The following is a 26,003-nucleotide window of genomic DNA, read 5'->3' as shown; positions in this document are numbered from 1 at the left end:
GGTTAGTATTTACAATATACTAATGAGCTGTTAAAAATAGAAGAAATTATTTTGTAATTTTGAATCGGGATAAGACATGAATAAGCAAACCACAGAAGAGCAAATCCAATCAACATATGAAAAGATGTTCAAACCCAGGGCTATGCAAACTGAAATAACAATGAGATATTTTTCCATTGTCAAACTTGGAAAAATTAGGAGTGAGGTGATACCTGCTGCCAGGGAAGATTGGGGAAGTGGTTACTCTTGTTCGAATCTAAAAGAAATGGGAATTATTCCAGGCTTTCTGGGGTGCGTTCCAGAAACAGTCCGTGTAATATAAAAATGTACATGTATAGTCTTCGACCTGGCACTCTCTCTCCCAGAAATGTATCTTAACAAAAATAAAAACATTGTCACCTAAGAATACATACGTTCTTGTCGCTCAGGCGTTCACCGTGACAGGACACTAGATGCCCATTAAAGGCAAATGGAGGGATAATATCCATGTTACGGAGCCATTCAAAAGAATGAATTAGAGCCATGCCAGAATTAGAGGGATTTCCTTGAGATGACGATGTGTAAATAAAACAGAAAGCAGGAAAGTATGTATAAAATGATCCCACTTTTTTAAAACAAATAATAACCTCAAAACTCCAAATTCATGCAGCTATGTACACATCTGAATGTTTGAAATAAAAAGAGTAAAAACATACACGCAAAAAAAAAATGCATGCAACTTTTAGATACACGTTTACATATAAATAAGTGTTAAATTGGTCTCTCTAAAAGATTTCCCACCAAAGCTAGGGTGGTCTCTGTAGAGTTGGGGAGGAACTGTTGGGCTGGAGTTTTATTTCTGATGCCTTATTTCTTTGCGGAAAAACAAACTGGAAGCAAATACAAAAAACAGCAACCACCGAGCAGGGGCTAAGGGTGTTTGTGACATTCTTCTTTGAAATAAAAACAAGAAAGCGAATTAAATCTGACTATTTAGTCCATTCAGGCTGATACAACGGAATACAGAATGTGGCTCAAACCACAGAAATTTATTTCTCACGGTTCTGGGGGTTGAAGTCCAAGATCAAGTCCCCAGCAGATTCAGTGCCGGGAGAAGAGTCCACTTCCCGGTTCATTGACGGCTGTGCACTGGGACTTCACGTGACAGAAGGGGCAAGGAAGCCGTCTGAGAGAATTCTTTTATAATCCCATTCCTGAGGGCTCCCCGCTTCATGACCTAATCACGCCCAAAGGCCCCACCTCCTTATATCATCCCCTTGGGAGTTAGAATTCCAACACATGGATTTGCAGGAGGACATAAACATTCAGTCCATTGCACATCGATGAGGCAACGAGATGTCGTCAAAAGCATCTGTTCTGGGGGAAGCCAGGCCCATAGATCTACCAGGCACAGGTCCCCATCTGTACCATGGGTGTAAATGATAACACTCCCAACATTTTGTTGAAAGGGTCAAAGGAGAGAATATGGGTCCAAGGGCTCAGCACTCAGCCAATGTCAGTGGGTTCTATCTCGCCAGGACTTTGTGTGGATGTTTGCCAACATGCTTTGGTGCCCTTCGCAGGGGTAGCCGATAACTTGGCATCAGCACGGGAGAGTTCATGGCTGATCCAAACTCTGGGACATCTTCAGAAGGCTAGAGGCAGAGAGAACATCACAAGAAAAGAAAACTGCAAACCAATATCTCTTAAGAATAGATGTAAAATTCTGGGGCGTCTGGGTGGCTCAGTCGGTTGAGCATCCGACTTCGGCTCAGGTCATGATCTCACAGCTTGCGAGTTCAAGCCCCATGTCGGGTTCTGTACTGACAGCTCGGAGCCTGGAGCCTGCTTTGGATTCTGTGTCTCCCTCTCTCTCTGCCCCTAACCCACTCTCATTCTGTCTCTGTCTCTCTCAAAAATAAATAAACATCAAAAAAAAAAAAAGAATAGATGTAAAATTCCTCAGCAAAAATATTAACAAACTGAACACAGCAACATATAAAAAGAATTTTACAGCATGGCCAAGTGGGATTTATCCCGAGAATGCACGGTTGGGTCGGCATCTGAAAATCAATTAATGTCATACATCATCTCCATAGAATAAAAAAGAAAATCACATAATCATCTCAATTGACACAGAATAAGCATTTGACAAAATCCAACACCCTTTCATGATACAAACACTCAACAAACTAAGGATAGAAGAGAACTTCTACAATCTGCTAAGGGGTATCTACAAACACTCCACTGTTAACATCTAAAAATGGTGTTAGAGGGACGCCCGCATGGCTCAGTAGGTTAAGTAAGCATCTGACTCTTGATTTCAGCTCAGGTCATGATCTCACAGTTCATGGGTTCAAGACCCATGTTGGGCTCTGTGTTGCCAGTGCAGAGTCTGCTTGGGATTCTCTCTCTTCCTTTCTCTCTGCCCCTCCTCTGCTCATTCATTCTTTCTCTCTCTCTCTCTCTCTCTCTCTCTCTCTCTCTCTCACACACACACACACACACACACAAGAAAGAAATAAACTTACAAATAAAATAAAATAAAATAAAATAAAACAAAACAAAAATGGCATTAGAACACAACGGTTAAAAACATACTTAAAACGGTGAAAGATTGGATATGTTCCCCCTAAGATCAGAAACAAAACAAAGACATCTGTTTTCACCACTTCTATTCAACATGGTACCAGAGGTTCTAGCCAGGGTAATTAGGCAAGAAAAACAAAACAAAACAAAAAAAGCGTTCAGACTAGAAAGAAAGAAGTAAAATGATTTCTATTCACAGATGACATGATCTTGCACATAGAAAATATTAAGGAATACACTTAAAAGCTTAGAACTAATCAAGTTCAGCAAGGTTTCAGGAGACAAGATCAATATATAAATATCAATTGTACTGCTATATGCTTGTAATGAGCAATCTGAAAATGAAATTTTAAGAACAATTATATTAATCATGGCACTAAGAAGAATAAAATAGGAATAAATTTAACAAAAGAAGTGTAAGACATGCACATTGAAAACTACAAACTATGTTGAAAGGAATTTTTAAAAATCTACATAATTGGGGAAATATCCCATGTTCATGGATTGGAAGATATAGCATTGCTAAGATGGCAATAGTCCCCAAATTCATCTATAGATTCAGTGTACTCCCCATCAGAATTCCAGGTGACTCCTTTATAGAAATTAATGAACTGCTTCTAAAATTCATATAGAATTTTAAGACACCAAGGTGTATAGCCAAAACAATCTTGAAAGAGAAGAACAAAGGAGGAGGACTCACATTTCCTTATTTCAAACTTAGTACAAAGCAACTTCAATCCAGATAGTGTGGTATTGGCACAAGGATAGACATACAAATCAATGGACTAGAATTGAGAGTCCAGAATCAAACCTACACATCTATGGTCGACCGATTTTTAAAAAAAAATTTTTTAATGTTTATATTTGAGACAGAGACAGAGCATGAGCGGGGGAGAGGCAGAGAGAGAGGGAGACACAGAATCCGAAGCAGGCTCCAGGCTCCAAGCTGTCAGCACAGAGCCCGATGCAGGGCCCGAACTCGTCAACTGCGAGATCATGACCTGAGCTGAAGTCGGATGCTCAACTGACTGAGCCACCCAGGTGCCCCAATGGTCAACCGATTTTTAACAAGGGTGCCAAGACCATCTAGTGGGAAAAGAGTAGTCTTTTCAATAAATGGTGCTGGCCAACTACATAGCCACGTACAAAAGAATGAAGTTGGACCTTTACCTCATGCTATGTACAAAAATTAATTCAAAATGGATCAAAGACCCCAATGTAAGACACTGACACTATAAAACTCTTTGAAGAAAACAAACAGTGGGACACCTGGGTGGCTTAGTCGGTTAAGAGTCCGACTCTTGGTTTCGGCTCAGGTCATGATCTCAAGGCCCATGGGATTGAGCCCTGCTCCAGGCTCTGTGCTGACAGCACGGAGCCTGCTTGGAATTCTCTCTCTGCCCCTCCACTACTTGCACTCTCTCCTCTCTCAAAATAAATAAAAATGAATTTAAAAAAAAGAGAGGGGGCGCCTGGGTGGCTCAGTCGGTTAAGCGTCCGACTTCGGCTCAAGTCATGATCTCGTGGTCCGTGAGTTCGAGCCCCACGTCGGGCTCTGGGCTGACGGCACAGAGCCTGGAGCCTGCTTCCAATTCTGTGTCTCCTTCTCTCTCTGTCCCTCCCCCATTCATGCTCTGTCTCTCTCTGTCTCAAAAATAAATAAACGTTAAAAAAAAATTAAAAAAAAAGAAAAGAAAGGAAGAAAATAAGAGGCAAATACTTATAACCTAGGATTTGTCGCTTCCTGATCTTTCTCCCTATCTCTCTATTTCTTATGATTGTGCCCCAGCACAGTACATGACATGGGCTAAATACCAAGGGAATTAATGTTGAATGAACAGAATTTTCCTTCTAGGAGGAAGATTAATGAATAGAACCTATAGTGTACATCTCCCTGCCCCAACCTGTGATCTGCACGTATGAACTTGGCACAACACAACAGCCCCTGAGATAGGTGCTCCTGTTGGACCCATTTCACAGATGAGAATACTGAGGTTCAGGGGAGTTCCGTAACTTGCCCTGAGATGCACAGCTCTAAATGACAGCTGGAATTTGACTCCAGCCATCTCCATCTGGAGCCCATGCCCTCAATCATTATACTCTACATTTGCCCTATGAGGAATCAAGGATCCTCTGAGCAAAGAGAATAAATCTGGGTTCCGGTCCCAGGCTGCCCTTAACATCCTGTGGATTCAGAGGAAGTCCTGTCTCCTCGCTGAAACTCAGTTTCCCCATGCCGGAACAGTGAGCAGGTTGGACTGGATGATCTCACAGGGCCCTTCCAACTCTGACCTTCTGGGAGGTACTTACAAGCCCATGTGAGCTGTTGAGGACACAGCAGTCCCGGTTAGCATCACTGTCTCACCTTGACGCTGTCCTATGAGGAACAAAGCCGAGCGGGCAGAACCACCCAGTGGGAATGGAGAGGCCCAGGCTGGGGGAGGGTTTGGGCAAACAGGTCCCCCGGGTGGAAATTAGAGCAGGTCATTTGGAGTAGTTTTGTAGCAGGTATCAAAATGTGAGACCCACTTACCCATCCTGCCGAAATGCTCTCACATGCCCACCAAGACGGAGCCAACGTGTTCACCACAGCACTCACCATCCTCAATCTCGACAAGCCGAACACACACTAGAGGGCCCTCGGCGCAGAGGTGGTTAAATCCGTTACAGAACACCCCGCTCTGAGACCCTCTGCGGCATTTCACAAGAAAGGGGTGGGTTTGTATGTCCTGAAAGGAGGTCCTCAAAGTATTGTGGAGTTAAAAAAAAAAAAAAAAACCCAGAACAATACACATGGCATAATCACATTTGTGTGGGAAGAATAGGGACGTGTGTACAGATGAGAGAGAGATAATAGAGGTATAGATTGGATATAAATGCGCAGAGAATAGAGAACAAACTGGTGGTTGGGGTGGAGGGGTGGGGGGACGGGGGAAATAGGGGATGGGGATTAAGGAGGGCACTTGTCGGCATGAGCACCGGGTGATTACAGAAGTGTTGAATCATTGCATTGCACCCCTGTTGCTGATATAACACTGGATGTTAGCTAACTGGAATTTAAATGAAAACTCAAAAATAAATAAATATATAAATAAATAAATGCCCAGAGAAAGATCTGGAAAGATAGCCACCTAAACTCTGGAGCAGGGACGGTGAAGGGGCTTTCCTGTACCGTTTCCGGATCGTATGCATTCCTTACGGTGCAAACGGAGTCTTGTCTTTTCCTGTATAATTTTTTTTAAACCGTCGAAAATGAAAGGAAGAAAACAAATGAGTGGGAGCGTGGCCGGTGCCTGCTTCATTTCCTTCGCGCCCTTTTTTCTTGCCTTAGCTGTCGTCTGTCCCCCACGAGAATGTCAGCCTCTCGGGGGCTGGAATGTTTGCCTAGGATAAAGCCCAGTACGTATTAGCCACTTCGGTGATATGTGCTGAGTGAATGAGTGAATGAATGAATGAATGAATGATCGATCCCTCTGTCTCTCCAACCCCACGTGGGACTGCAACCAAGACGCTCACCCATCTCTACTGGGGGATCAACCAAGCTCCTACTGACAATCCCTTTTTCTCTTCATCCTCCTCTCCCTGTGCCACAGAGTCCCCCTGACCGGACCACCATGCATACGCCCCCTCTTTCTAGAAGCTTTCTCGTATTATTCAAGGATCCATTCAACCATCCGTCTTTGAGCCTCTGCTCTAGGCCAGGTGAGGAGCTGGGTGCTGAGGGTGGAGCAGAGAGCGGGACAGACACAGGTCCTGTGCTCAGAACACTCACAGTCGCGCGGGCCTCGCCTTCCCCCCCCCCCCCACTACGATGCACTCTCTGCTCCCAGCTTAAAGACAACACCACCTGCCATTGGGGTGACCGGCGAGGAGCCATGAAGCGGCCGATCTGTCATTTGGATGGGTCACAAAGCAGCCTCCTGTGTCACCCAGCAGGCAGAGCAGGAGGCGGGGGGTGGGGGGGGCAGAGTGAGCAGCGGGCACCCCCAGGACACTCACCATTTACCCTGAAGATAATGCCCCGAAAAGATAAAAGCGTGTTTCCCCATCACAAAGAGTCCCAAGGAAAGGAGCCCATGCTAGTGCTGGAGAGAGAGGGCGTTTAAGAAAGCAGAGAATGGGGTAAGTTGAAAGGCACCATGTGACCTTAGTCTGGGCAGGAAGCAGCATGGAGGCCCCCATTGCTCCAAGTGGGAAAAAGGAAAAGCAAATCACAAGACGGATTTGATGAAGGGCTCAAAAGATGGAGAGATGGCTCATCAGAGAAGAAAGACTAGGCAAAGTTTAAAAATGGCAGCACTCATTTTCATATCGTTCGGTTGTTTAGCAACAGGTGTCGCTTAAAGGCCCCGGCTATTTTCTGTTTCTCTTATTGTGGTGGAGGGGGGGCAGCATAATATGCTCAAACTGGGGGATCTGAGAGGATCTTGAGGTACCTCCTTCCTAGAGCTGTAGCGGGAAAGAGGGGACAGCGCCATGGACAAGATAGTCGCGACAGCATTGGCCGAAACAGCAAAGTGTTGGAAAATCCTTCAACACCAAAGAAAATCAAAGCCCTCCTGAGTAGCCACAGGGGTTCGTCCCCCGCGATGGAATGCATGCAACTTCTAGAATAAAGGTCTTGTAAACTGTGTGGAAATGTGTCCCCCTGGCAGTAGGATTTTAAGTGAGGGGAAAACACAGCACACAAATGCTATCTGGCTGAAAATGCCACTGCAAAACCCGTACACTCATGAGGACAGACGAGAGAAGCATGGATGAGCCCTTAAATTTAGAGGGACTGAAAATGACTTTTTTTTTTTTGCCTTTTATTTTTATGGCTGTGCTACAATATTGTGTGTGCAATTAATTGTGTGTGCGCTGAAATCAAAGCCGAGTTGTTGAAGGCTACGTAGAACTCAGATTTCTCCAGTGACATTTAAACAATCACTCGTTGAACGCTGAGCCCCAAGTCTGTGACTGGCCCTGGGCTGGGATTTTAGGGTCCCAGAGGTAGAAAGATATGAAGACCGTGCTCAAGAAACTCACAGTCGGGGGAGAATAGAGAGCTAGAATGTAAACAGGTCGTCGCAACATAATAGAAAAGCTTTGAAGGAGAGGCACACAAGAAATAATAACGATGATATTAAGAACGCCAATGACGGTGATGATGTCCGACATTCATATGCCAATGCACGAGTCAGGATAAACCAGGTTATGCTGCAATAACAAACAAGTTCACAATCTCGATGGCTTAAAACAGCCAAGGTTGATTGCCTGAGCACGCTACTCTTCGTGGCAGGTGGGCATGGAGGGGGGAGGGGGAGACCCCAGCAAGTGAAGCAGCCAGAGTCGCAAAAGTTGGCATCCCCCCGCCCCCGTGCCAGAGAGAGCATTCAGGGGAGTCTCACACCTGCAGTCCTTTCTGGCCCAGGAAGTGACACCCATAATTTCTGCAAATACTTCATTGGCCACGGCTAATTGCATGCACCCACCTTCAAGAGGGCAGGACACACAATTCCACTAGTCTTCTGCAAGGCAGAGGGCCAAAAATATTTACTAAACTGCGTCCGCAACTGCCACAAACTCTATTCCAGGTACTATCCAAATGCCTTACACACATTTGCTTGTTAGTTCAGAAAACAACCGTAAGAGGTGGGAACTATTATCCCTGTTATACATATAACTGGAGAAAAGTGAGGCCCAGAGAGGTTGAATGACGTACCCAAGGTCACTCAAGCTCCAGTTGGAGCTGGAGTTTGAGCCCAGGACTCTGGCTCTGGAATCTGGTCTCTTAATCACATCTCTCCACTGAATGATATCAAAGGAAGAAATCCTCTAGGGGACCTGGGGGCCGGAGGGCATGCTGGAGGGGTGACGTTTGGGCTGGTGGTCCAAAGCCTTACCTCTGTTGTCCAGACACACGTTCTGTAATCTTAAATGATGCCAGGGCGTCACCTTAAAACCAAAACATAACCAGGGGGAAACTGACATTCAAAGCCAAATGGAGGGCCACTGTCCAAAATTGCCCTGAAGGGCATCAGTGTTATAAAGGGCAAAAGGGGGGCAGGGCAGGGGGCTGAGGCACTGTTCCTGATTAAAGGGGACAGGCCATGGCAAGGTAGCCCTTAATTCTCAGCTCCGTACTATCTTTGTGTGCCGGGTTGAGTGGGCAGGGGCGGGGGTGCTTTAAGGGCCTTTCCTGAGGCAATTGGTTAATTGCCTTGAACGTAGGACTATTAGATAACGGTGTTATATCAGCGTTAACTTTCCTAAATATGATTGTTATACTTCAGCACATAAGGGAAAATGCCTGTTTTGTGATCTCCCTGAAATACGCTGGTGTGAGAAGCGTCGTGATGTCTGTGTATGTGTGTGTGTGTGTGTGTGTGTGTGTGTATGTGTGTGTCCACCACCCGGTTGGTGACCTGAGCAGTCCTCACCTAGCAGCCACTCCTTTGAGGGCTGGCTCACTCAGTCCCAACCAGCAGGTGCACAGGGCTGTGGGTGTCGCTCTGACCTTGTCACGTATCGCAACCTCTCCCCCCTCCGTGAAACTGCTCCGGGTTTCGGCCCCGCACTTTTCTCCTGCCTCCTCCTGCCTGCTTGCCACCGGCTTCTCCAAACCCGTCTTTCCTCTCCTAGAATTGGGAAGGGGGGGCATGTGGAGCCCCTCCATCAGCACCGCCGCCGCCCCCAGAGTGCCACGCACCCTCCTGCCCCTCCCTCCCCGGGTGAACAGGAATTTCCAAACCCTCAGGCAGGAAGCGGCCCAGTCTCTTCCCCTTAGGAGAGCAAGCTCAGGGTGAGATCCAGCCTCTCCCTGCTCCTCCGGCCCCTTCCTCTGCTCGCACCAACCACCCGGGGTCTGAGATGGTTGAGGAAGGACGAGCAAATACGTGGCCGTTTGGTCCTGTGCAACCAATTGCCTAGTTAATTACGAGTCGTGTGTCGATTACGCATGTCACAATACCGATTTACAACAAACTACCCCAAAAGGCAGAGGCTTATCTAACAGACGTTTATTACTGTTCACGATTCTACAGGTCGAAAGGGCGGTTTTCTCCCATGGTAGCCAGGCCCGGCAGGACTCACGGACGCGTCTGTGGTCCGTGTGGCCCCTCCCCCTCCAGCCTGCCAGCCCCAGTTGTTCTCCTGTGGAGACGACACCCAGGAAGGAGAGAGAGTCCCAACAGGCGCAGGTCGCTTCCACTGCATGCAACTCACAAGTTCAAAGGGTGGGGGAATAGACTCCACTCTGTCATAGGAAGGGCTGCAAACTCACACTGCCCTGGATCCAGGGAGGGGAGGAGAACCGGGCCACCTTTGCAAGTACTCTACCAAAAACTGTAGATTATTTAAAAAATACATCTATATTAAAACGCGTATCCCTGGGTCTATCCATCTGTGCCTGTCTGAACACATGGGCTTGTGGGAGGTGCATGCAATGAGAATAAGGAAACTCCGTTTTTACCACATAGCAGGCTTCTTTCACTCAGGGATAGTTAACGCCGGGCCCTCTGTCCTCCCCAACACCTCTTAGAGCCACGGCACCATCACCGGGGCGGAGGGACGGGTTATCGCCCAAAAACTCCAAGCACAGTCCCTGCACAGACCCCCCTGCCTGGCACCCATAGAATCAATTAAACTCTGGTAACTTGCCAGTGGAGTGGGCTCCCTAGTTCACGGGACCCGGTGCAAAATGAAAATGCAGGCCCCATTTTTCTAAGGTTATTAAAACTTCCAGGACAGCGACAGCAGAGCATGAGACCAGGCGTGGAGCCCGGCAGAGCCTGGGGTCCTGAACAGGCCCCAGACTCATGAAGCTAGTTTTGTCTGCCCGATCTGCCCACCTGGACTGATCCCAGCTATGCCACCGGGACAGTGGAAGCCACACACGGCCACTGCTGGGCCCGCCTTCATTCCTTCGTTCATTATGGATTTATTGTGTGCCTACTACACCTGAATGATGGGTCCGAGTGCTGGGGATGGAGCAGGGAGCAGACAAGTCCCTGATCTCACGGAGCGTACGTTCCAGAGCGAAAGACAAGCAATCAGCAAGGTAAGTAACCCGTACGTCAGAGAGTGAGCAGAGCTATAGAGAGAATCAGGGGCACCCCGGAGGCTCGGTTGGTTAAAACGTCCAACTCTTGGTTTTGGCTCAGGTCATGATCTCACGGTTCATGGGTTGGAGCCCCACGTCAGGCTCTGCACTGATGTGCAGAAACTGCTTAAGATTCTCTGTCTCTCCCTCTCTCTCTGCCCCTCCCCTACTCGTGCACTTGGTAAGAAGGCATAATAATAATTAGATTGGGCAGAGAAAGCTTCACTGAGGAGGTGACATTTGATGAAGGATCTGAAGAGGTGAGGGACTGAGCCATGCCCAGAGGGTGGGGATGTGGACATTCCAGGGAAGGAGGGCAGTGAGTGCAAAGGCCCTGAGGCGGAAGCGTGGCTGGTGAATTCACAGAACAACAGGAAGCTGTTGTCGCTGCCTTTTGTGGGCCAGGGGGAGAGATCAGGAGGCGGGTCACGTGGGCAAGGCCTTGTTGGTTCTGGCCTTGTTGGTTCTGGCTCCCTCCAAAGAGATGGGAGGAGCCAAGGCCCGGGTTTGAGCAGAGGAATGACCTGACCTGACTTATGTGTCAAAAGGATTGGCCTGGCTGCTGAGTGGAGGGTAGATGGAGGTTGGGGAGGGAAGGGCAGAAACAGGGAGGTGGGTTAGGAGACGCTGGCCTCCCCGCACCACTCACCATTCTAGCCCAGGCCACCCGGCCCCATGGCCACAGCTGTGACTCTTGCCAGTGGGTTTCTGCAGCCAGCATTAGGAGCGGGTGACCAGTACCCAAGGGGCAGCCCTGAGCCAATGACAAACGAAGCTGAACTATTCCGGCTTCCTCACCTTTGGGTAGAACAATCCCAAAGTGTGCCCTATGGCATTGCCCCAGGTGCCCGGCAGGACTGAGCCACCGGAGCCCATGGAGGTTCCCCGCTCCATGATGTACCTCTCCGGTCTTCCGTTCCTTCTCTATCACTGCTTCCTGCGACCTCTTCCTAAAAGAAACCATTTGCCCTCAAACACTTCTCTCAGATGTGCTTCTGGGAAAACCTTCGGGAAGGCAGAAGGATGGCAAGACCCTAGTGAGAGTGGGAGATGGCCGGGAGGGGCATCCCAGATGGTAAGAAGGGGTCTGATTCTCACTCCAAGGGAGAGGGGTTTAGGACAAACAGAATGTTGGGTCTCTAAGGTCCAGGCATCAGTCTTCACCCCTGCCCACATGTCTTTGCACCCTTGCCCAAAACAAGTGCCCAGGCCTGAGGGGGTTCAGCCTCCTGGGGACTAAGAGGTGGAACTGCGGCCAGGACACAGGCCCTTGGTGACGGGCGGCAGCCCATGTCCCTGGGGGTGGAGGGGCTGAGGCTCCCAGAGTTAATGAGGTCCCAGGCTGAAGCACGCCCTGCTGAAAATGACAAACGAACAGCATTACAGTCCGTTCCCACAATTACTATCAGTTGGCTGTAATATAAATATGCAAATTCCCTGGGCTTGAACTTTAACACCCTCTGTAGAGACCATTCATCTCTTTAAAGTATTAATTTAAGTTGTAAAAGGGCCCATACATCACCGCGTGTCATTTTGAAAACAAATATTAATCAATTTTACCCTCGGAATTGCTCGGGCGGAGGCGGGCCCCCATTACTGCGGAACAGGGAGGCGGCGGTGAGAGATTTACATATTCATCCGAGCTTAAGGAAGCCCGTGATAATACAAGTACAACCCCGAAACTTGGGCCTCCAGACCTTATCTGCACGCCCCGCCGGCCGGCGCTGCTTGGGCATTCCCACCGCACCGCCATGCAAATGAGGCCCACAGCGCTATCTGGATAACCTTGAACGCAGGAAGGTAGGCAGAGGCCGGCTCCCAACTTCTCTTCTCCCAGAAGTGACAGAGCTCTGGGAAAGGTTGGGCTCGCCCTCCCCAAACGGTGGAGGGACCGCTCTCGGCTGGTGGGGTCCCGAGCTGGCCAGCCTGGTGACTGAGCTAAGGTTTCTTTTCCACCGGCCTTGGGAAAAACCAGGAAACAGCAGTGGCAGGCGCTGGAGGGAAGGCTCCAGCCTTCAGGGGTGGGGAGACTGGGAGGGGGTGCTCTTCTGGGGACAGAAAAGGGGCTTTGGATCACTTAGTCCTGAGTTTGTAAGCCACTCTGCGTGAACATGCTATGTAAATTCGCATGGATTCATTTAGCATCTCTGAGCCTCAGTTTCAACTTCTGAGGAATGGGCCTGGATAGTAAAGCTATCAACCCACAGAGTCATTGTCAGGATCAGAAATTAACTATGAAAAGCACTGAGAACAGACATGGGTCTATAGGAAGTGCTCAGCTTGCATTATTACTACCCTCAATGGCTCTCCGTACCGACCGTTCTCCCCTTCCATTTCTCTGTCCTTGCATCTGAAGTGGGTTTAGAGGGATGGGGGAGAGTCCCCTCCATCCCCCACCCCGTCAGCTGGCATGGCCTTGCTGGCCCAGTCTCCCGCCACCTGCCTGAATATACATCACTCCTCTACAATCGGACAAGTCCTCCACAAAGTCCGTGGAATGAAATGCGAGTCCCGGTCCATTCCACAAGCCTCTGACCACCCCGGGCCTCCCACCTCCCCCAGGGAAAGAAGGCATTCCTCTCAGAGCTTATGGCAACAGAAGGGACCCACTTCCGCAGGAGGCTGCCGCTGTTGCCTGGTCCAGCCAGCAGAGGGCACATTGCACCCGGACAGGTGCGAGAGAGGGGCCCTTCCTTCCTGAGGCATCCCATAATAGCCTGCACACATGTGTGAGCACCCACTGCAATCCGTGCACACGCACAAAGGACACTCACTGTGCATAACACCCCAGAAAGCCACCCTCCTTTGTCACCGCACCTGCAACGTCAGGACAGGTCTTCCCTGATGGACTCACTGGGTGGAATGGGCACAGCCAAAAGACTCTCTGGGGAATTGTTACACTGACCAGTGAACATTGTCCGTTACCTCCCGAGAATGTTGGGTATCAGCCAATGTCTCTCTGGGGCATTAGCAGATCGCGACTCACGTGAGAAAGAGGAACGGATCCTCATCCTTCTCCCCGAGGCTGGAGCCCAAGAAACATATTTTGTCACTTCTAAGCCTGGGCGAGATTCAGGATCACTCGAGGATACCATGAAATTCCCACCCCGTAGGAGTATCTGGACCACCCAAAGCGTGCACGCAGGTGTATGTCGAGGCACGTGGAAGTGTGATGCTTAACCGACTGAGCCACCCAGGTGCCGCAGGTAAGTGTATGTACGTGTGGGGCGCCTGGGTGGCTCAGTCGGTTAAGCGTCCGACTTCAGCTCAGGTCATGATCTCACAGTTAGTGAGTTTGAACCCCAAGTCGGGCTCTGTGCTGACAGCTCAGAGCCTGGAGCCTGCTTCGGATTCTGTGTCTCCCTCTCTCTGCCCCTTCTCTGCTCATGCTCTGTCTCTCTCTGTCTCTCAAAAATAAATAAACGTTAAAAAAAAAAGTGTATGCACGTGTATGTGTTGGTCTGTGAGAGTCTGTGCAAACAACGACTACCAGAGATAATGAGAGGAAAAAATCAAGCACATTGAAGGGAAAAGAAGGAAGGAAGGAAGGAAGGAAGGAAGGAAGGAAGGAAGGAAAGGAGGGAAGGAGGGAGGGAGGAATCCTTGTTCATAACACCCTAGTCTCAAATTTTTAATTCACCATTCATTTCACAAATGTTTATTAAGGATCAAATAAGTTTCAGGTACATGTCGAGGCTGGAGGTCTGAGAGCTAAGTTGTGGGGAGCAGAGAACAAAGCTTGAGTTTTCACACAGTTCGTGAAACCTACCACAAAGTGCTAGGCTACGTATCAAGGAAAGTATGTTGTGAAAAAGTCAGGAAATCCCAAGCCACGTCCTTTACCTCTGCCCTATAACTTAGACGTGAACATGGTTATTTCCTGCTACCTAAGGAAAACCCAGGATTTTGAAGGACAGCAATACCACAGAGGCGGAAGTTTCCAGAAAACAGGTATTTTTTTAAGGGCAGCATAGATTTTCTTCTGAAATGCAAGGGTGAAAGAAGTCGGCCTTTGCCGAGAAGTCTATCCTCAGACGCGAGCTGCGTTTCCCACACAGGCCCAGAGTCCCTTGTCAGTAGATCTCCAAGGTTCTAGAAGCAAATTACCCGATCAGCAGAACAGCGAGGATGGGAACTTGGGCAAGTTACTTTTGGCGCTTCCACTTCTTTACCTGTAAAACAAGGATAACATCGCTACCTGTCGTAGAGCATCGCTGTGAGGATAAAACCTTCCCCAAACAGTGTCTGGCAGGTGACAAGCACTCAGTGTTATCTCGCGCTAGATGCCATTCATCATGATCATCATCATCATCATCATCATGGTAATAATTAATCAAAGCCACCAGACATGTTATCCACAGAGTGGGGTTTTACATTGAATTCAGTGCCAACACTAAAAATTACAACAGTAGACATAAAAATTCAGAATTCCAGTTTCTCTTTGAAAAAAAAAAAAAATCCAAACCTCTGGGTCTGCCGGGCAGGCATTCACCAAGTGGCAGCATTCGGCGCGTGTGAGCCGTGGTGGTGCCTTACCGCCTGCCTGCCGAAGGCCTTGCTCGTTCCACTGGCGGCCTGGCCCCAGTGGGAAGCTGAGTGTGAAGGCCTTGACCTCCTGCCCGCTCCCCCGCTCCCCTCAGCAAGCAGATGGAAAGGGAAAGTATGTTCTAAGAGACCCGGACTCCCTCCCTCACCCAGTACAATGGGATTTCCAAAGACGGATGGGGACACGAGGTGAGGGCGGGCCTGGGGCTGTCGCAGGAGCGCGTGGCTTGTCTGAAGCTTAATATTTTAGTCTCTTCCGTGTTCGCTTACATTTAACATATCACCAATATTAAGGTAAAGTAGATGTATTAGACGATTGCACCAGGGAGCTCAGCTGCTACCATAAAGCCAATGAAGTTATGACAGCAGGGCCCGGGAGGAATCAAAGCTGAGTAAAACCTGTCCGGGCTGCTGACAAATGATGATAAAGTGATCGCTCGTGCCAGCGCTCGATGGAAATTGACAAGGTGAGCCTCCCCACCTAATGACCAGATGCAACCCTTGCTCCCAACGAAACGCACGGCGAGTTTAATCTCAATAAGCATCAAGATAAATTTGCTCCCACGTTTAGAAAGGGCATGGACGCATGGACAGGAGGCGCATCCCTCATCGAAGGGACCCCAGCGTGTGGTGCGGGGGCGGCAGCAAAGGTGCTGGGCACTTCCCCAGATACAGTGCCCCCAGTGCACCTGTTCCCAGAATACCTCCATTGTCCAGCCGCCCTGCGCTCAGAACGGAAGCTGAGGTTCAGATGGCACCTACGTCACAGGGCCCCGAAGTGCTCAGAGAGCAATTGTCTCCATGACTCCTATTAAATGTACGCGGCTCTGGGTTCTTATAAAGTAACGTCAGTTATCGAACAATACCAGCCTGCCAGACAAGACACATTATAAGAACAAGGCGGGTGGCGTGGGGGTGGGGGAAGACACCCCCCCAACCCTCGGAATACAATACACCAGCTGCACATTAATAAATATGTAATGTTTGATTAGAAATATGTATAGTATTTTTCCCTCCCCAAATGCCGGCTCGCCCTCAGGCGGAAGACGGGATCTGGCCCACACTGACGGGTTTCTTTCTTGCTTGCTTTGAAAATACAAACTCAAATGTTTTCCTGTCCCAGCTGTTTCCCATTGTTGCTGTTTATCAGCTTGAAGGATGAACAGTGGGATAAAAAAACACGCTTGCATTTCAAATGTGCCAGTCAGTCACTCCATTGTTCAAAGAAGAAAGCTTAATTGTCTGTGCTGGCAAACTTCTTTTTGGTGAATGTCCAGGTTTTAAGAAAAGCTATTCAGCTGTGCAATTTGTTTAATACATGCAGAGAAAAGCATATAAAATCACACGTTTTCTGAAAAAAAAAATTAAATGAGGGGGAAAGAGGAATTTGGGGAAAGAATGAGTCACCCACTGAAGTTCTCCAACTTGTCCGCACTGGGTACAGGGTTCTGTCACTTCTCTGCTGAAGCCTCTGCTTTCGTGGGACGCTCCCGGGAGTCCCACCCTGGGGTCCGGCTCGGTGCAAACAGCGCCAGCTCAGAGCCAGCGACAGAAGCTGCGGATTGCGCCGTCCGAACCCCTGGCTCCCCTGCCGGTTACAACCACCGCTGTTCTAACGGTGAGGTGCACACCCAGCCACAGCCTGTCAGGTGGGCGCACAGGGGCACGCCTCCACTGACGCACAGGCACCCACCTAGTGGGGGCCAAGTAGCCTCGGTGGTTGTCTGGTCAGCCTGTGGGGAGAACCCTCCCCGCCTCGAACAGAAATGCTTGATAACCTCCCACCTGTCCTATCTCACCAAGAGCACAAGAAGGCACAAACGGGAACCCAGTTCATGAACGTGAACTGCCCCTGCCCTTGACCTGGGCTGCCTGTCTAAAGTCAAGGGACTTTACCTGCTCCTCAAGGGACCGCCCCGCATCGGTTAGCATCTCTTTCCTGCATCGTCAACTTTCTCTGCACCGTCGTGAAAACGTACCTAAGGTTCTCCCGACTTCAGAAAAATGAGCACACAAAACACTTCCAGGTATTCCCATCTCCCCGTCCTCCTGCCCCCAGCCCCCTGGAAAGGGAAGCCATATTTAAAGGAGACAGAGACAGAGTGAATCTATAATCACGCTGGAGAAGTTGTCCACACTTCCTGGAAGACAGGGAAGGGACAGATGGGAAGGGGTTGGCAAGAGCAGAGGAAATCACAGTGAAAACCACTGGAGCCAGAGCTACCGAGAAAAGGAAGAGAAGACCCGAAGTAGCCTTGTGTTCAGAGGAAACAAATACGGGGTGGGGTGGGGGAGCGTCTGGCCGAGGGATCAGGAAAATGACCTTGTTCAGCATCCATCTTCACTGGCACCTAGGGAGCCCACCTGCCCTCCATCCACCAGACAGGAGGCTGCAGTAGCATCCAAACCCAAATCGAAACCCCAAGGACGGCAGGCTGAAGAAAGCAAACCCACCTCTGTGGTCAATTTCACCTCTGATTTATCAAGTGCAGGTACAGCCTCCCCCACTCAGGAGCTGGGAACATATCTTTTCATGCAAGCCTAAAGGAGCCTATGTGATGTAAGTACAATCCCAGAAACCCTCCAGGCTCACTCACAATGAAAACAGAAAACAAAAACAAAAACAAACAAACAAATATATATATATATATATATATATATATATATATATGTATGTCTATATATATGTGTATACGCATATATGCATATATACACATATATATGTGTGTGTATATATATATAGACATATATATGTATATGTGTGTGTGTATATATATATATATATATATATATACAAAATACCTGGGAATAAACCTACCAAGAAATGCTCAGGATCTATGAGAAGAAAACTATAAAAATTTACAGTGGGGCATAAAAGAAGACCTGAATAGATGGAAAGGCACAACCATAGACCTGGATGGAAACACTCAATATTATAAAGATGTCAAATCTCCTCAAGTTAAACTATAAATTCACTACCACCCCAATCACTGTCCCTACAGGACTTTTTATGGAACCAGACAAGACAATGCCAAATATTATTTGAAAGAGAAAATGCAAGAGAATAGCCAAGAAAAAAAATTGAAAAGAAAATTATTTGGGCATCTGTTCCACCAAATATTGAAACGGGCCACAGAGTATTGAAAATCACGTGAAGTGTATGGGATTAGACAAAAAAAAAAACAAAAAAAAAAACAAAAAAAAAAAAAACGAAGAAGCAGAATAGAAAGTCCAGAAATAGACATGTATCTGTAAGAAAAATCAGGGAAATGATGCAGTTTTCGATACATGAGGTGGTGACATTGGGCCCTCCATTTGAAAAAAAAAAAAAAAAAAAGAATTCAATCCCTACCTCACATCATGTATAAAAATAAATCCCACCTGATCAAGAAGCTAAATATAAAAGGCGAGTCTAGAAGAGTATTAGGTGCCAAGTGTTCTATCGGATGTGAGATTGAATGAAGTGATTTTGAAATCATGTAATACAAGAACGACAATGTCTCCACGTGACATGCAAAATTTGAAAGCCCCCTCACGGTAAAACAACTCCTCGGGAATCGTGCAATGTCAAAGCTAGCGGCCCATGTGAGCTGAGGCTCCATTTCTGTTCCTGAGGCACGGCGATGCCTCTTCAGCCCGTGGAAAGAAAGACCTGCCGTCCTTTGTCGTTACCGAGTCACCCACGCGGCTTCCTCCATCACAGCTTCTGACAGCAAGTTTCGTGACTGATATGCATTATCGTTACCTGATCTTATGGTTCAGAATATCTCTTAATCCTTTCACAACCTCACACAAGCATGTATTACAAGGTGGTAGTGGTAGAAGCTGTGTTCACACACACACACACACACACACACACACACCCACCCCTACACATCAGTAACTCTGCACTAGAGAATGGAGGGGATAAAGTTATTTTGAAGAAGACCGAACAACCACCATGATGTGCATCAGGAGCACACGATGACCCTAGAAGGTTCTCTTCGGGGAAAGCCCGTAAGGGAGAGAATCAAGCAGGATAAGAGAGACAAAAGAACAGCGCACGACTGTAACCTGAGCGGAAGCCGGTTCTGTCTGGGCCCTGGCAACGGTAGAGAGCCCTGGAGCATAAATCACATGGCGGCTGTCCCCCTTGAGGCCAGAGTCTCGTGGACCCCTGATTGGCCCACCATTAGCTGCGGGCTGCCCTGGCTGTGTGCTGGGGTTTAACTCTCAGGGTGAAGTACCAACCTCAGGCACTGCTCCAGAGAAGGGGCCCCTGGAGGCCACTACTGGCCTACTGCACAAGAGCAGTCCAGAAAGGAACACTGGGAGGGGCCAACAGCATCCGAAAAGCCCCCCCATTAATTCAAAGCTAACATAATTCAAGACTAACTGTGGTGTCGTTGGAATGCACCACTCCATGTTGATCGTGAATTTTTTTTTTTCCAGCAATGTTTCTGGTATTTTCCAGGACGTGCACTCCTCTGCCTCTAGGGAGCCTGAGCGAATCTCGCTGGTACCAGGAGTGGTCCTAGGAAGCAGATGCAGGGGATGGGATTCTGAAGTCGCTAGCCAGCTGGAAATGAGAACCCATCACTGTTGGTAGCGGAGAAATGGAGAAACGTGTGCGGTTGCTGAGACCTCTGCCTGTGGCGCCCCTGCGGTGTGGGGGACAGGTGGAGGCCTTGTGCCAGAGCTCCGACATTTGAGCTGACTGCCGGGAACAGAACTGCAGAGAAATCTGACTTCTTGGCCTGGGCAAGTTTTCTATACCCACGTCAGGACCCCGGCAAGGAGGGCCTAGGAGTCTGAACTTTGAGATAGAGCCAGGCGAGCACATGAACTTGAGAACCCTGTATCCTCTGGGTCTGCAGATGCAACCTTCCCCCCGCCTTGGCTTGTGAGACACTGGTGGCCCTTCCTCAGGGGCTACTGTCACCTCTCCTCCTGGCCACTGGAAAAATTTCAAATGTCAGTGGGGGTCAGCTGTGCTGGCCTGCGAAGGGGCCAGGGGGTTTATAAGCCACAGGAGCTGTAGGAACTGATGAACACAAGCCCGCAGGACTGGGAGAGTGCGCAGGGATGAATCCTGAAGGTGCTGGGCCGAGGTGGACAGAATAAAGTGCTGGAGAAGGGAACACTAGTTGACAAGGGAGCCCTCTCCTTTTTAAAAACAAAAAAAAATATTTTTTTAAGTTTATTTATTTATTTTGAGAGAAAGAGAGAGAGAGGAAAACAACATGAGTGAGGGAGGGGCAGAGAGACAGAGGGAGAGAATCCCAAGGAAGCAGGCTCCACACTGTCAGCGCAAGGAGCCCAATGAGGGACTCCGATCCCACGAACTGTGAGATCATGACCTGAGTCGAAATCAAGAGTCGGACGCTTAACCAACTGAGCCACCCCGGCACCGGGGAGTCCTCGCCCTTGACACAGGTTTGAACACCCAGGAAGTGGGTCTAATACACAGCTGGGATGGCTGCAACCAGCTTGGAAAAAGCGATTGCTCGCTTAGAAATGGAGTAGAGACGCCAGAGCTATCACTGCAGGGGGTGGAGGAAAATTCAACCAAGTGGTGGCCGAATCGCGGTCCCTGCGCCAAGTGTGGTGCGTTTACTAGAGCGGCACAGGCTCAGGCATGTGGTTTGCACTTTCTGATCTGGCAGCGGTGTCTTTTTCCGCACCGCGTTAGTTTCCTGAGGCTGCGGTGATGAATGACCACAAACCGGATGGCTTGTAACAATAGAAACGTATTCTCTCACGGCTCTGGAGGCCAGAAGTCCGAAATCAAGGTGCCTGCGGGGCCAAGCTGCCTCTGAAGACTCTAGGGGGGAATCCTCCCCTGCCTCTTCAACTTTCAGTGGCTGCTGGCCATCCTGGGCTCGTGGTCACATCCCTCCAGCTTCTGCCTCCATCTTTGCGTGCTTCTGTCCCCGTGTGTCACCTTCCCTTCCTTTCTAAGGTCACTGATCATCGGATTTAGGGCCTACCCTAACCCAAATGATCTTAGCTTGGATTCCTTAACTTAATTACATCTTCAAAGACCCTTATTCCAAATAAGGTCACACTTATAGGTTCCAGATGGATATATCTTTGGGGCTGGGGGGACCCCACCATCCAACCCACTACACCTGCCCATCATGAATGAGGATCACAAGTTGTTTGCGTTTACATCCAATGAAAAATAGCATTCATTTACAACCATCCCTGGAACGTAGTAATATTGATTTATATCATGATATAATCTGAAGTGACCTGGACCATGTGGACACTTTACAGAACCTGCCATCCGTTCTCCATCTCAATGACGTCATGTTAACTGGACCAAATGAGCAAAAAGAGGTGAATCCTCTAGATGCCTAGGTAAGATCCATGCTCCCCAAAGGACTGTAGTCCATGCTCCCCAAAGGGCTGTAAGTGCTTCAGAGGTAGGCACAGCAAAGCTTTTAAGGATCCAGTTATCTGGAACAGTGGAACGTCCCCCCCAAAATAAACCACAAAGGACTGTACTATGCACACCCTACCACTAAGAAGGAAGCCCAGTGCTTGCTGGACCCATTTGGATTGTGGAGGCAGCACACTCCCACATTTGGGAGGACTGCTTCTGCCCATTCTTTGAGTTATGTGGAAGGTTGCTGGTCTTAAGTGAGACCTGAAGCAAGAAAGGGCTTTACTGCCAAGTCCAGGCTGTGTTATAAGCTCTGCATCAGGAGCCATATGATTCGGTAGGCCCCTTCGTGCTGACATTAGAAAAGAAGCATGCCTGGGGTGCCTGGGTGGCTCAGTCGGTTAAGCCTCCGACTTCAGGTCAGGTCATGAGATCATGGCTTATGGGTTCAAGCCCCACGTCGGGGTCTGTGCTGACAGCTCAGAGTCTGGAGCCTGCTTCGGATTCTGCGTCTCCCTCTCTCTCTGCCCCTCCCTTGCTCGTGTTCTGTCTCTCTCTCTCAAAAATAAACATTAAAAAAATTAAAAAAAAAAAAAAAAAAGAAACGGGGCATGGTCTCTGATTAATGACCCCAACTCTACCTTAAAGAACTAGAAAAAGAAGAGAAAGTTAAACCAAAAAGAAGGAAATGAAAAAACAAAGATTAAGACGGAAACTCATGCAATAGAAAACAGAAAAACAATAAGAAAAAAAATCAAGAGAACAAAAACTATGGTTCTTTGAAAAAATCCATAAAACCAGTAAATCTCTGGGCAGAATGATCAAAGAAAAAGAAAAAAACTACAAACTGACAGGATTAGGAAAGAATGCAGGGATAGAACTACATATTCTACAGAAATTAAAATGATAAACATATTAAGAGTGACTTAATACCAATAAAGTTGATAACATAGATGAAATGGACAAATACCTTAAAAAATCTATCAAAGCCTGTTTGAAATGAAACAGATAACTTTCCATAAAGAAATGTGATTCATAGTTAAAATCCTCTTGTAAACAACAGGCCCAGATGGTTTCACTGGTAAATTCTACTGAACATTTAAGGAAGAAATAACACTCCTCCAGAAAATTGAATAAGAAATAATACTTCCTAACTCATTTTATGAAGCCAGCATTGTCCTGATACCAAAACCATACAAAGACATGGCAAGAAAAGAAAACTAGAGATAAATGTCCCTCATAAACATAGACTTGAAAATACTTTTTAAAAATGAGCAGGGGGGCCTGGGTGGCTCATTCGGTTAAGCATCCGACTTTGGCTCTGGTCACAATCTCACCATTCATGAGTTTGAGCCCCAGATGGGGCTCTGTGTTGACAGCTCAGAACCTGGAGCCTGCTTCGGATTCTGTGTCTGCCTCTCTCTCTCTGCCCCTCCCTGCTTGCACTCCATCTCTCTGTCTCTCTCTCTCAAAAATAAACATTTTTTTAAAAAAAATGAGCAAGTATAATTCAGCAATAAGTAGACTATTCTATCATGACTAAGTGGGTTTTACCCCAGAAATGAAAAATTAGCACTCAAAAATGTGTAAATTCACCACAGCAACAGACTGAGGAAAGAAAAATGAAAATGTCAATAGATCTAATAACAGAGATCCACACCACTTCTATTCAACATTGTATTGGAGGGCCTAGTCAGTGCAGTAAGGAAAGCAAAAGAAATAAAAGTCATCTTTTTCACATTCAATATGATCATCTACATTAAAAAAAAAAAAAACTACCATAGAGTTTTTTCTACCATAAAATCTACCAGAAAGCTGTTGGAATTATTATGTGAGTTTAGCATGGTCAAGGGATACAAAATAAATATACAAAAAATCATTTATATTTCTGTGTACTGGAAATGAACAATTGGAAATTGACATTTTAAAATACCATTTATAATAATTTCAAAAACTATGAAATAGTTGTGGATCAACCTAATAATATATGTGCAGGATTTGTGTGCTGAAAACTATAAAACATGACTGAAAGAAAAAACATTTAGGACCAAAATAAACACAAAGACATACCATGTTCATGGATCAGAAGACGCAACGTTGTTAAAATGTTGGTTCTCTTTCAAATATGTCTAGACATCCAATTCAATCCCAATCAAAACTCCAGCAGGCTTTTGGTGGAAATTGCCAAGCTTATTCTATTTTTACCTGGAAGATAAGAATACCCAAAACAACTTTGAAAAAAGATCGAATTTTTTCATCTTTGGAGGAATCATACTAATTTCAGACTCACTATAAGACTACCTGTTATTCTGAAGATGGTGCAGTATTTGCATAATGACAGATAAATCAATGGAACGAGAGTCCAGAATAGACCCGCATAGGGATCAATTTATTTTTGGCAACGTGCCAGAGGTAATGGGATGGGGAAATGATAGTATTTTTAATAAATGGTGCTAGGAAGTTGAGCATTCCTGGAGTGCCTGGGTGGTTCAGTTGGTTAGTTACCCAACTTCAGCTCAGGCCATGATCTCATGGATTATGAGTTCAAGCCTCACATTGTGCTCTTTGCTGAAAGCTCTGAGCCTGAAGACTGCTTTGGATTCTGTGTCTCTCTCTTTCTGCCCCTCCCCTGCTCACACTCTGTTTCCCTCTCTCTCTCTCTCTCTCTCTCTCTCTCTCTCTCTCTCTCAAAAATAAATAAACATTTGAAAAACAGAAAGAAAACTGAGCATTCCTTTCAAAAGAAAAAAAAAACTCAACCATTATATTGTACCACATACCAAAAGTAATTTGAAATAGATCATAAACCTAGATGTAAGGGCTAAAAATATAAAACGTCCAGAAAAAAACATAAAAGAAATGTTTGTGACCTGGGTTTAGACAAATCATTTTAGATAGAAAACAAAAAGTTCAAATCATATAAAGAAATAATTGGAGTTCATCAAAATTTAAAATTCTGCCCTTCCAAAGATGGTGTTAAGAAAATAAAAATACAAGCCACAGACTGAGAGAAAATATTTGCAAAACTTGTATCTGATTAAAGCATGCATTCTCAATGGAGGTGATTGACCCCCAGGGGGGCAAAAATTACTTCTTTGGGGACTAAAAAATGCTTAAATATCACAAGCATTGTGTGGCCCTCCAGATAGAAATAATGCATATGTCCATGGCAGTAAACTTCATGGCAGGACATTAGGAAAAAAACATCTAAGAAGGTCCTGGGGAATGAAGAGGTGGGTAATATTAAAATATACTGAGAAACACTGGGCAAAACATTTGAATCTAAAATACGTAGAGAACTCTCTTACAACAGCAATAATAAGGCAAAAAATCCAAGAAAAAAATTGGGCAAAAACCAGAACAGATACTACACCAAGATAAAGATATGGATGGCAAATAAGCTCCTGGAAAGATATTCAACATTACTACTCATTAAAGAAATGCACATTGGGGCGCCTGGTGGCTCAGTCGGTTAAGCATCCGACTTCAGCTCAGGTCATGATCTCGAGGTCCGTGAGTTCGAGCCCCGCATCAGGCTCTGTGCTGACAGCTCAGAGCCTGGGTGGAGCCTGTTTCAATTCTGTGTCTCCCTCTCTCTCTGACCCTCCCCCGTTCATGCTCTGTCTCTCTCTGTCTCAAAAATAAATAAACGTTTAAAAAAACAATTAAAAAAAAAGAAATGCACATTAAGATACTTCTACACCCCTGTCGAATGGCTAAAAACTTAAGAGGCTGATAATCCCTGTGCTTGCTGGTAAAAATGTGAAGCAACCGAACTCTCTTGGAAAACCTGTTGCCCATCTTCGATAAAGTCCTAATATGTACCCTTACATTATGATCCAGCATTTTCGTGCCTGGCAGAGATGAAAACACGTCCACACAAAGTCCTACATCCAAATGCTTTGTGGCCGTATTACTTAAACTGGCCTAAACTAGGAATACCCCCTAAATCTATTAACCAATGAGTGGATGTGATGGAATACTGCTCAGCAATAAAAAGAATGAACCACTGACCTTGGCAATAATATGAACGAATCTCAAAAGCGTGATGGTTGGTGAAAGAAGCCAGACTCAATTTGTATTATGATTTTATTCACATGATTTTCAAGAAAAGGCGAACGCATGAGAACAGAAATCAGAGCAGTGGTTGCCAGGGACTAGCGGTGGGGAGGCAAGTGACGCCAAGGGGCGTGAGGGAAGCTTGGGGGCTGCAAGCAATGTTCCGTATCCTGATGGTGGCTGATACATGACTGCATACGGTCAACACTACTCATGAGAGCGTTCGCTCTGTGAATTGGTTTCTACTGTATGTTATACCTCAATAAGCTTGACCAAAAGAAAACATTTCAGGAGCTCCAAGTACACGCTCAGCACTGAGCTGACGCTGTTCCCACGAAGCTCAGGGTCACTTGGCAATCTGTTCCGCATGGTTGCCAGACC

The sequence above is a fragment of the Neofelis nebulosa genome, chromosome 17, assembly GCF_028018385.1.
Source record: "Neofelis nebulosa isolate mNeoNeb1 chromosome 17, mNeoNeb1.pri, whole genome shotgun sequence".
In the NCBI taxonomy this organism is placed as follows: domain Eukaryota; kingdom Metazoa; phylum Chordata; class Mammalia; order Carnivora; family Felidae; genus Neofelis; species Neofelis nebulosa.
The sequence above is the reverse complement of the archived record's forward strand: the minus strand, read 5'-3'. Positions refer to the sequence as shown.